Genomic DNA, 13,125 nt, shown 5'->3' with positions numbered 1-13,125 from the left:
TAAGTTTAAATGAGTTGGAAGGTCTTTCCAAATGCCATAAAGGAGATGGATTGTTTGCCTAAAAGCAAAAAGCCTGAGAACCTTAGTAGTGACAGCGCCATAATTTTCTCAATGTATTCAAGAGGAACGCGAACCATATGCATGGTTAAATTTGTCTTTTTAGTACACACAGTCAACTGTCTCTTAGCCGATTAAACCCTTGGGACTAGCACATTGTGTCTATTATAGGGCGATTCCCTATTTTTATATAGATGATCATCTAAAACAGGAGTGTAAAAGGCAGGGACTAGGTGTCTTATTGATGGGTTAACCTTTACCAAGAGAAAATAATGGGACAAAGGGGTAGTCTTAGGGCGTAGGCCGGGATATGTGAATTTCACATAAGTTATTTTTAGATGTGGTATCCAAATGGAAGTCTAATTCCTGGGACGTCCACACACTTCAGTCGAAAGTTTAAAACGTCATCAAGTCCACCCGCGACTGCCTCAAAGCAAACAATGCAGAATGGCGACTGTTGAATTCTATCTAAGCAACACGGAATAAACGTTTGCTGGCCTCTGCGAAAACTTTCCGAATAATTCCAAGCGTTTTTAAACCAATTAAAATTGGTCAAAAAATAACTTTGGTGAAATTCACATATCCGGCCCAAGGGCTTGACATGGTGTTTCCATCTCTGTTCCATTACTCTGTCCTACCTTTTACCTTTGCAAAATTGCTTGGTCAACTTTAGGTCACAAAGAATAATTCGGGCGTAAAAAGCCAATCAGAAACTTAGAAATAAGAATAAGAATGATAACAATAGGGTTATTTGAAAGGTTCATTAAGGACCATTAAGAAAGGTTTTAAGCAAAAGAGTGTCTAAACAATGTTAATATATAGATTTAGCCAGGGCTAAATGCGAAGCTTCCATTAATAAATTTATAATTTAAATCAAACAATAAACTTGTATTCCACAATTCAGTTAACTTTAGAGCTCATTCATGTGACTTATAGGGAAAGGCTAAGTGATTTTAGGTAAAAACAATTTGCAAATAGCCCAAGAGTGAACCAAATCTTACCTCGAGTTGATAGCCTCATATGTACACCCAAAAAATAGCAATAATCTTCGATCACATATTTAAGAGCCATGATGGCTTTTAATCACCGTAGATTAATTAGGCTTAGGAAAAAAATCAGGCCGAATTTTTTGCGTTCGACAACTTTACTTTACAAAATCTTGTCAACAAATCTGAGTGCTTTTAAACCAACCTTTCATACCATTTATGTTTCACATCTGAGGTGAAACAGTACTATGAGGCACTGTTTTTATCATACAGACCTCGGGCAGAATACAGTATTTCACAATTTTGCAATACAAACTGCACTCATTCAATATTCAGGACGATCGAGGCAGGCGTGTGCTTTTAGCTAAACCGTTCAAAAAATTTCCAAAACACCTGTGGCCATTTCGGAGTTGCGTAGGGAACTGGGGCGAGTTTCAAATTTAAACTAATCGATAAGCTGACACCACTATACAAAAGGCAATGTTGAGATTGGTCATTTGACCAAGTTTGGTGCTTTAAGGTTGAACAGGGATCAAGTTATGACTCTTGAAACATGGTTAAAGATCCATACAAACCTCTGTAATTTTGTGACAGCGTCCCCCAAAACCATATAAACTCTTATTTTTTCCCGCGATTTCTGTGATATTCCTAAAAATGGGCAAACACAGTGATTTTCGAATTAGTTCCTTCCAAGTAGTAGATACACGACAAATTTAATGGTTTAAAAGAAAAACTGAACAATTTTAAAGAGTTTATATGGTTTGGGGGACGCTGTCACAAAATTATAGACATTTGTATGGATCTTTAACCATGTTTTCCATGTTTTCTTCATTCGGAAAATAAAACCGTAGGAAGCATAAACCTTATTTAAAAGGGGCACACTTTATACACACTGAGAAAATTCCCGACATCAGTGGTTCCCCGCAAAATGATGACTGTGGTACGACTGCAGAAATGCTATACTGATGACGTATCACTACCCAGACCTGGGTTGTTCTTCTGATTGGTTGAAGCAAATTTCCCTCGCTGCACGACCAATTGGAAGCACTACCTAGATCTTGTTAGTTACACGTCATCAGTATGGCATTCGTCTGCAGTCGTTTATCGGACGTCATTTTGCGGGGAAACCAGTCTTAGCGTGGCGAGATGACCGCTATTTTCTTAGGTTAGCGCAAATATAATTCTCTGAATGTTTTGTACATTTTTGGTATTACCACATCTTTTATTGATGTCTTGTTAAAACGAGTGAAATGTCCGCCTTTTTTTCACCACCAAAACAACTCAACCTCTTCCCCAGGTCTTCTCGGTAACGGTGCCTTAACGTGTAGCGGGTGCATTTTTGACGTCATTTCCTCGTAACACACAATTCAAAATTCTTCCAAATTTGGTCATCACAGGAGCCCATCAAAAGGAGCCTCCATCTCCCATACAAGCCCTTGGAGTCAACCCTTTCCCGAGTAGATTTATAATTAGAACGGTTCCCAGAGGAGACTTCGCGCGCCGACGGTGGGAAGAGCCAATCACAACGACGAAATGACACTGCTATTGTACTTCATCAAACAGCAGGAAATTCGTTGTTGACAGGCCAAACATACACAATCATCAGCTAGTGAAACGTGACTTTAGCGTTTTCATCCCTCAGAGATTTTCTTTATTTTTTCTTTCTAGCGGGTAGATTATACTGTGGAGAATTTTAAACTCTGACTTTTTTAATCTTAATTTTGGTTGCTTATCTCACATTAAGAGGCAATGAAGCTGGTCTATTACATGCATAATGATTAACTACTACCTGCAGTCTGTAGTTCTGACAGGATTCGTTTTCTTCAACCAATTTTTTTGAGCGTTAAGGTTCTTATTTCGGCTAAATGACTCAGTATTAATCAAATTTCTAGTTTTTCAAGGTTTTTTTTTTTTTCCGAAATGCGTTTATCTGAATAAATACTTGTAGTCCTTGTGGTTGTTTTGTCCGTCAGCTAGTGTGATGATTCCCTGCTATGTTTTGTAACGCCGGGTCCAGCCATTGTCTTCTCGCAAAAAAGTGATCTACAGATACGAATTCGAAGGAAGGAATTGAGCCTAAACTTCTAAATTAACTGCTGAGAATTGTCCTGTTAGTCAGTCATAATTCTTTTGGCGCAGATACAATCCATTTTGTTTTTCTTGAGGTAAGTGGGTCTTTGGACTGGAGCGCGATGTCACAAATTCCTCCGTTGGCAAATTACTTTTGAGTTAGCTTCACGGTCGAGCAACTGCTGTGTTCTGTTCAACTTTTCAAGTGCCAGTTTTATCAGGCAACTCTCATGGTGATACAAGTCAGTTGTAAAGGAAGACTGCAATTTCTCAAATTTCGGAGCTGAAGCATTCCTCGTTAGTTGCTACTTAGGTCATCGCTTTTGCAAGCGGTTCTTAACTGGCGAAATCCACTCCAAGGTGATGACAAAAATCAAATGATCCTGGCACTTTTTCGGCGCTGATCATCGAAAAGTTCCAAATCGTCCACAGAACGCTTAATCGTCGACTCTTTTCAAGGTGTATGCTTAAATGTGGGATGTATGACAGCAAAAAATGAAACACTCGCAAAGATAACCTTTCCGTGATCCTCAGTTCGCTGCCTTTGTCCCATCGCTTCATGCTCAGTCTCAGTCGGGTAATTCATTAACTTTTATTTCATGATACCCAGATCCCAGCGGCTGTAAAATTGTAAAAATGAACGAAAAGGAAAGAAGGAAAACGGTCGAAGGACGGGCTTCTGAGTTCGACTTCATCCAATTTTATTTTTTCACGGTGACACACGAGACTCACGGAAATATGACACTTTTCGCGGGAAACTAGCCGTTCTATTTATAAATCTACTTCGGGAAAGGGTTGACTCAAGAAATTAATGGAGATGGAAGCTCCATTTGATGGGCTCCTGGTCATCAGTACCCTTTGGTGGTGAATTATGTGTGTGTTTTTAGCCAATCAGAATTATGGAAAATTTTTGACTGAATAATAATGTTTCTTCAGTGTCCAAAATAATTCGCTTTAAGGATAAATAGTTATTTATGACAAATCTGGGAATTCTGAGTACAAGATTGGTGAGTCCCAAAGCGGTTTCTCGTAGCACGATGAAATAAATAAAAGTTTGCTCCCAGCAACTCGTGTATGTGTTGAGGGTCTGATTAATCAATAATCATCTACATGGTTAAATGGATGAATTATGTTGTCATTTACGTTATTTGCATCAGTTTGACAGTAACGTCGACAGCATTGACATTAATAAGTCCAAGTAGCTTATTTGCTGCAGTAGCGCCAATATTAGTTTCCTCAGTAATTAAGTATTCTATCAGCTTTGGCAGCTAATGATATCATGTTAAATTATCACTATATCAGAACCCAACGTCTTCCCGAAGAAATTATGTTGAGAATATTGACTTTAGTGATTAGCCCCCACCCCCACCCGCCCCCACTCTAATCCTGCTCTGTGATCCCTGAGCTTCTCTTGAAATGTCTGGAAATATCTCGAGTCCACTCAATTAACTATGAATAAACTGAGTCATTTTTTGATTGCATGAAATCTTGGATAGAAATTTAAGCGAAAAACAATGCTTTTAACCAGGCTCTTCCCTTAAATAGCTATATTTCTAGGTATTCCAAAACTTGTCATGATGATGCAAAAGTTTATGGAATCGCATGGAATCTATGACGTGCATGTGCGCATGTGCCCAGATAATCCTAGTCCCTGTTTAGTGTTAGCCTCCTCTCATTCGCCTGTTCTGAGTCTTATCATAAAATATGTTCCTCACCGTCTTGCCAATAGATTCACTCCTCTTCAGTTTTCTATAGCAAGATGCCTTTCTTCAATAATTAATTTAACGATGGTTTCTTCCTTCAACAAGGCTGGAGACTTCTCAGGATTCCACACTTTATAATCATCTTAAGACCATGACCACAAAAAGGATGGCTGATCCTATTATTAACGCAGCTGAACTAATTTCATGTTGAAAATGAATAAGGGTTTTCCTACTCATATCACGTGACGCTACTCCCTCTACTTACTCAACAGTCATCATTGTAACCAAATTTGCCCACCAGGCTCCTTCACAAACTCCTTCCCAAAAAGACGAGGGAAACTGGCGCTGGTGAATTTCATGATCCTGATTATAAATACGATATAGTGAACAATAGCAACGAAAATAATGTTTTCTCTCAAATATCTTTCCTTCAGCTAAGGTAGGCTAGAGTAAAAGTAATAAAATGGGAATCTACACTGGCTGAAAGTTTCCCGCACTATCAGCCGGAAACCGATAGTTCGTGGATAATAAAAAAAAAAATTAATTTTTTGCGCTGATTTCAGACTGTTTATAATAAATGGCATCATAACTCATAGCCAAAGCGACTGCATTATATATATATACGAAAAACTGTTTGGATATCATCCATCCTTCTATCGCCCCTACAAATACATCAGATGGAACATCTTCAACTCATAAATGCAAATCTTAGATTAATGGACAAGCAAGCCTTTTTATTATAAACCAACTTCACAGGGGCCGCGCAGCGGGAGGGGCTGGGGGGGGGGGGCAGGGTCCCCCCCCCCACTTTTTGAAAAATGAATAAATAAAATTAAGTACATTGGAACTTCGATATAACGAAGGGCCAAGGTACTGGCAAAATATGTTCGTTATAACGAGGCTTATTAACTTATGTCGAGTTTTTTTCGTATTGCTTTATATTTTACTGTTACTGGAGTTTACAAGTTCGTTAGACCGAGGACCTCGTTATAGAGGTTCCACTATAAGATACATTTTCATATATTTAAATAGTATCTTTCTTGGAATAAGAATCTTCCAAGATCTAAATTTATTATTGGTCCGTTTCGATCCCATCAGTCTCATGCTTAGTAAGGCTCAAAACGCCTATCTTTACAAAACTGCACTTAGTCCTGGGCTTCTGCGTTTTCAAAGCAGCAAGGCTATGTAGCATTTGCAACGATGCGGAATAGTCTTTTTTGATGAAGGTTCTCGACTAAATCTGAAGACTACTCCACGAACTACGATGTGGTCTCTGACGCATTTTGATGACACACTAGACGAAATGAAGGGTTACAGGAACCTACAGTGTAATATCATGATCTGCAAACTTCTAGTGGTGGATCCAGCATGTGCAATCAGGCTCAGCAGGAGAAAGGTACTTTTCAGCAGCTTGAAATTTATCAACATGACTCCGCTCAACAATGACTCAAGAAAGGTTCAGTAATCTAAAAGTTCTAAACAGCCAGAAAGAGAGAACAGCCAAATTTGCCCCTCTGCCCCCCATCACAACTTCAATAGAGATGGTCACCGGCCCCCGAACTTCAAAAACTGCTCAGCGGGCCCTTCTTCACCGCGCTTTTCTATTCTTGGCTTGCAACCTCGTGACAAGGTGGCCATGCCATGTTGGTGTTCAATACAATACACAATTTTTGGAAGTATTAACATTAAAAAGGTGTTTAGTTCCCAGAGGAGAGAAAAACTTTCGTTCTTGATCACCACCGTGGCCGCGGTGACGTCAAGTGTAAACCAGCAATATACCTATGATAGTGGAGCTCCACGCGCGGCGCGAAGCCTCATAGCTAAGTAAATCTACCCATCCCAGAGAATTTGGTAATCACGTGACCGTACACTGACAGCCGAACGTCCGTCCGCACCACAGGAAAACCAATGTTTACTCTCACAATTTTTAGCTAGTTTGGAAGCCCAAGAGAAAACTAATCGCACATCAATGTTGTGATCAATTGACAGCTGTCAAAACAGGGCATCCGCTGACCAGTATCACCTGACCGTTATTCAGTTTTGAAGTTATTCGCTGACAAATTACCATTTTCAAATGATCGCACGCTCAAGTTTATTTTTTCCAATGATTCATATTTAATATGTTGTGTTCATGTCACTATGGCCCCGCACTATTAGGATTTTGATTTCAAGCTGACCTCGGCCGCGAAAATTCAGCCTTTTTTTTAAAAGTACAGGCGGGGAAGACCTTATCTTACCATGGTCACGCGTTGGTCACGCTCTACGTCCAACTTTTATACTCTGATTGGTCAAAATTTGACAGGTGAGTTCATGCGGAAAAATTATGGAGCATCTTGAAAGTTGTTTACTTTGACAGCTGAAGCTGAAAAAGTTTTGTGTCAACTTGTGATGTTTTTAACTGTCTTTTTCCTCTGGGTGTACAAAATGAAATAAAGCTGCTATCAAGAGTCATGGCTGGTTTGTTCACTGGGTTTTGGTTGAGAAATGCGTCGCTTGTCAAAATTCGGTAATTCGATTTCCGATAGCACCGTTCTCGTTTTTCACCTTGCTTAATGCGTAAGAGGGTTTAAAAGTCTCAAGCAACTGTGGCCTTCCTTGATAACTTTCAGGAACTGAATCTCGAATGGTAAGCCTGAGTAATTATTGTATTTGATGTTTGTTTTTGTTATATCTAATTTCATGAAGTCTTGCACAGTTCACGCTGACAGTTTATGCGGCAAGTTTATGCACGTTTGTAGGACTTGAGTCGATGACCTGACCTAGTATCAGGTTCGATATAAACTTACAGAAGTTTAAAAAGCCTTCAGGTATATTTGCTCACCGCGAATAGAAAGAAAACTTTCCGAAAAATATTTAGTTATAAATTTGGCTGTAGAAAGAAACCTTCACAGGAAAAAATAACGGATTCCCATTTTTGGATATTTTAGGGTATTTAAAGAATACCCATGAAAATCCCAAATTTGGCAAAGTGAGACAAGTCCCAACCAGGGAATTCCCAACCAAGTTCCCTGGTTGGGACTTGTCTCACTCTTCCAAATTTGGGATTTTTGTGGGTATTCTTTAAATTCCCTAAAATATCCAAAAATGGGAATCCGTTATTTTTTCCTGTGCTTTGAGCGATTTTCTTGCTTCGAGGAGTTCACCTTCGAAAACAGTAAACACCGCGGCGGGAAGCCGGCTTAACATTTAAGTTAAAGACTCAGGATTTTTAGAGACACTTTAATACTTAAGCTTGTCTTCGTGAATGAAAATTGTTGTCTCTGTAAATGTTTCACCGAATTATATATATTTTTTTGATTGTTAGTGCCGTTTGTTTTCATCGTTCATGACCATCGCTTGCAAGAGTACTCAAAAATCATGTGTCGCGCGTAACAAACGCTTTATGAGATTACACATCGTTATAACTGAAACCATTAAATAACAAATAATAATAATAATAAGTTCTCTATTATGTTGAAGCGTAACTCTATTAAATTTCATTCAAACACTCGACCACACTGACAGCTCGAACTATAGAAATGCGAACCAGCTGGCCGTATGGGTGATTTTGGAAATTTTTGAACGGTTTCGCTTAAACAGGGGCACCCAACGGCAATTTTCGGAAGAATATCTGTTCGGAAGACGATTTGAGATCTAGAATTTTCGAAACATTTGTTGTAAAATTTATTGCTTGCCTGCCTCTCCTAGGATTTACGAACATCCAAAAAATATCTTTGCCTATTTTTAACGGATTTTTACCCTAAAAAGGTTACCTAGAATTTTCGGAAGCCTTTTCTCTGGCTCAAATTTTCGAAAAGGTAAGTTTTGATCCCTATAATTTTCGGATCACTAGACTTTCAGCTAGGAAATCCGAACAGATGAAAAATTTTTAGGGGATAAAAATATGCCTATATCTACCGTTTAAATACTAAAATACGTTTAACAATGCTATGTTTAAGTGGTTTTGACCTATATTCTCGCTGGGTGACCCTGCTTAAAGCCCACGATTGATCGTCCTGAATCTTGACTGAGTGCAATTTGTCTTGAAAAATTGCGAAATACCGCATTGTGTCCTAGGTCTGTATGATAAATAGTACTGTTTCACCTCAAATGTGATGTATAAAATTATAAGAGATTGGTTTAAACACCCCCAGATTTGCTGGCAAGAATTTGTAAAGTAAACCTGTAGAACGCCAAAAAAATCGGCGTGATTTGTTTTCGAGGCCTAATCTACTGCGATCTTGAATGTGATCGAAGATGCTTGCTATTTTTTGGGTGTACATATGAGGTTATCAATTCGATGTAATTCGAAGTAAGATGTTTCACTCTAAAATAACTTAGCCTTTCCCTCAAAAGTCACATGAATGTGCCCTTAAGTTAACTGATTTGTGGATTAAAAGTTTATTGTTTGATTTAAATTATGTATTTATTAATTGGAGCTTCGCTTTTAGCCCTGGCTAAATCTATATATTAGTCTCTATTAATTTCTTGATTTCTATGGCGGGCGCACCATTTAGTAAAAAGCATTATACATTTTAACTAGTATCGGTTTCCTTTCAGCTCAGTCAGCCAAGAAGGAGTCTTAGAGAGTAGTTAGTTCAACATCGCACTTACTGCGTGCCACATAGTTACAACAACTAGTACATAAAAGATAAGAAACCGAGATATTTACCTACCAGTAGCCATATAATAACTCCTGATGTCATCGTCCACGTGACATAGGAACAGTGTTACCCACATTCGGCTAAAGGAGGCAAAGACCACCGTAAGTATGTTTCTCTACCAAATATGCAGGCGGAGACTTATAACCAAACACAGTATTGCTTCTATCGTCAGTGTAGTAGGGGTATACATACGAAGGCATATCTGGCGGCCTTCTGTAAGTTGATTGGTTTAAGCACATTTGCGACACCACTGAGTTCAGGAAAAATGACCAACTTTCGTTCTTCCATACCTCATTGACTCGATCGTGCTTCGTTTTAAACTTCACTCTTCGCCATGTGACATTTATTTTGAAGCATTTTGAACCGTTATTTCTTGGTGTTGTAAAGTTGTTTTCTGAAAAGGTAACGTTTCTGCAACATTTAGATTATATTTGGCTTAATGCAAAGGTAGTTAAATTTATCTGAGATCCGTTTTTCGCGCAGGAAGCAATTATCTGCTCCCCGCAGGAAACGTTGTAAAAGTGATTTGGCAAAACGCATTCCTCAGCCTCATTACAGCATTGTTGGAAAGTTTCAGTTAGGTTGATGCTGGCACTGGTTGCATTGCAAAATTCCTTACAGCCAATGTCTGATGACTCGTTTTGTAACATCATTTTTGCAATCACCCGAAACCAATATTACAATGAACACTAGGGCAGTTGTTATTTTCATTGTATCCTCAGACAAAAACGACTTATCGCTACAACGCACTTGCCTTGGTGTTCTTGAAAACGGTTTGTATATATACCTATTTCAAACAAGGTTGCTCCCGTGAAACATGATCCATGATGGATGATCCATGTTTCGCAACCTGCACTATGGTCCCTCTTGTAGCGGGAAGTGTTCATTGGAATTATGGAGACCATGTACCATTTAGAAAACTTGTTTGAAAGTGTTAATAACCTGTGAGAAGGCACAAATGGTTACGGAAATTCTTAAGCGCGATCGAGCTGAAGAATTTCATTTTGATAATCGCACAGCAAGAAATTACAAGCCGTTTCGTTTAACAACTGATTATAAACTGAGGGTTTTACTGCTTGATGAAGGTGACTCGACCCAGTTATTTTGTGAGGGTACCATCCTACTTTGAAGCTCTATGGTATCCCCACCTTTACTTTCATCGTCTATGTATCACGCCATCGCCTGTCTCACCGTACCAAAATTATCATATCTCGGTGAGCATTCGGAAGTAAGCCAAGCACGGTCATTGCACGCGTGCTGAACAAGAATGTTGTATCATGACATACTAGAAACAATAGAAAACTCCCAAGCATAAACTCAGCCAAAACGCTAAAAATCGTCAATGTTTACTCAAGTTTGGGCTTATAGGAGATAATGTCACAGCTTTTTAATGATCGTGAAATTCAGATCCGGGTAATTAGTTCATCAATTGTGGCCCTGAAAAAATTTGAAGGAAAAAAGACGACGAATTTTTAAGAAAATGCTTTTTTCGTGAGAAGGACTCTTAAACGCTGACAAACGTCAACAAATAGCTAAAACTATTACTATATACTATTTGTATATGTTTGCACTGCTCGAAATCGCGCGCATTTGCAAGGCCCTAAAGCTTTTTGCTGACTTGCAAGGACCCATCTGTTATAAAGATCCCCAAAATAAAGGGATAAATATCATGTTATTAGATATAATCGTGTAAAGTTTGATTATCATTTTCGCATAAATTATGACCTAAATTTGGAAACCGCTGAATTTCTCGATCGCATTGGGTCTTAGCGATTTTGCTGAAATTCTGTTCAACGCAAAGCACTAATGCGCACTATATGTAGCCGAGAGATGTTCACGAAAAAATGCCGGCAACAGCAGAATTTCGACTCAGACAACAAAGAGGCGTGGCACTCTAACCACGTGACATATACTCCGATCGCCAAAAATATTATGCTATATTGTAGATTGATCTATATGTTATTCATGCCATATGTTAGAATTACGATCAAAGTAAAAGTGGGGATACCAGAGAGTTTCAAAGTAGGATGTTACCCTCACAAAATAACTGGGTCGAGTCACCTTGAGCTGCGCTTTTCGGCCAAAATGCTGATTATTTTAATAAAGCAAGTAAACACTATTCCTCTTTATCTTGTTATTTATTATTGTTCAACAAACGACTTGAATTTGATTTTAAAACTCCAACCAAAATACAATGATAATTTAACCTCATAGCAGCTGCCAAAAGGTGAATACCCAATATAATTAGAAAACCAATATCGGCACTATTTCCTAACTAACGGTTAACCAGGTGTTATCAGCGTTTTAGCAGCAAACAAGCTACTTGGGCTTGTTAATGTTAATGCTGTCGACGTTTCTGACAAACGGATGCACTTTACCCATGTAGATGATTATGGATTAATCAGACCAATTTAAAACATCCAATGGTTACTAGGAACAAACTTAAATTTATTTCTTCTTACTATGGGAAACCACTTTGAGAATCATCAATCTTGTACTCAGGAACCTCACTACTCATACAAGGGACGTGACATAATTTATCCTTAAAGCAAATTATTTGGAAATTGAAGAAACACTACTTAGGAAAGTGGACTGTTCTATGCTATCTTGTGAGTAAGACTAATCTGCAGAACTGCAGACCGCGGAACCGCGGAACCTGAGGAATCTACGGAACCTAAAGAAATGACTGTTTTATTACAACTTTCTTTGGCTAACGTGATAAAATAATTAGTTACAATCAATTACAAACTTGATAGACTGTTCATAGTCCCTTTTTTTTCCATAAGATCGTCGAGATCGAGCGCCCACTTCACTGGCAGCCATTTGTAATTGGATTCAAATCAGTAACGAGAGGGCGGGCCTCGGGGTTCCCAAAGTGTCCCCCGCCCTTTAAATAGTTCAAGTTAGACTCGGTCAAGATGGCCGCCTACAGCAAAAAAAAAAAACACAAACAAAACGAAACTAATAAAAAAACGTGACATATTTCTCATTATAATACAAATATCCCCACAACGTTGGATGTAATTTGTCGGTTAATTTGTTTGTCTTGTCCTCGGTAGGTAGGTAACTTTTTTTCTCGTTTTGTCGCGTCATCAGTTATATTTTTTGCCGTTTGTCGCTAATCGGTTAACCCCATTCAGACCCTCTAAAAATAACCGGCGCTCAGAACTGATTCAAGAAGGAATAGCTAACATAACAAATACAAAAGGCAAGGATGGACAAACTTGGAAAAGATTGAAACGGATTGCAATTTTGGTTTTTGAAAACTTGTTAGCCTAACAGTTTTTCAAGGCTTATTTGTTGTTGTTTGTAAAGTTTGAAATCAAGCTTGGAAGGCAGTATACATACATATTTTGCACGAAGCTGGGTTTTGGTTATTCACTGGAAATTTCTCGAGTTCTATAGCGAATTAAGACTAGACAACAAACACATGGTTATTTTTAAATTTCTATTACAATATTACCGCTAGATAAAATATTAAAAAATAATTACAGCACTGCCACTGAAATGCAGATTGGGTAAAGCAACCTGTTGAGAAGAAAGAGCCAAGAAACTGACTTGAGACTTTGACATTCTGAAGATACGATGTCATGATCACTAATTGCGGAGATTGACATGGAATAGAAACTGGGATACTTTGTTACAGTTTTCTGACAATTTGTCACA

The sequence above is a fragment of the Porites lutea genome, chromosome 2, assembly GCF_958299795.1.
Source record: "Porites lutea chromosome 2, jaPorLute2.1, whole genome shotgun sequence".
Taxonomy (NCBI): domain Eukaryota; kingdom Metazoa; phylum Cnidaria; class Anthozoa; order Scleractinia; family Poritidae; genus Porites; species Porites lutea.
This window is presented reverse-complemented; position numbering follows the sequence as displayed.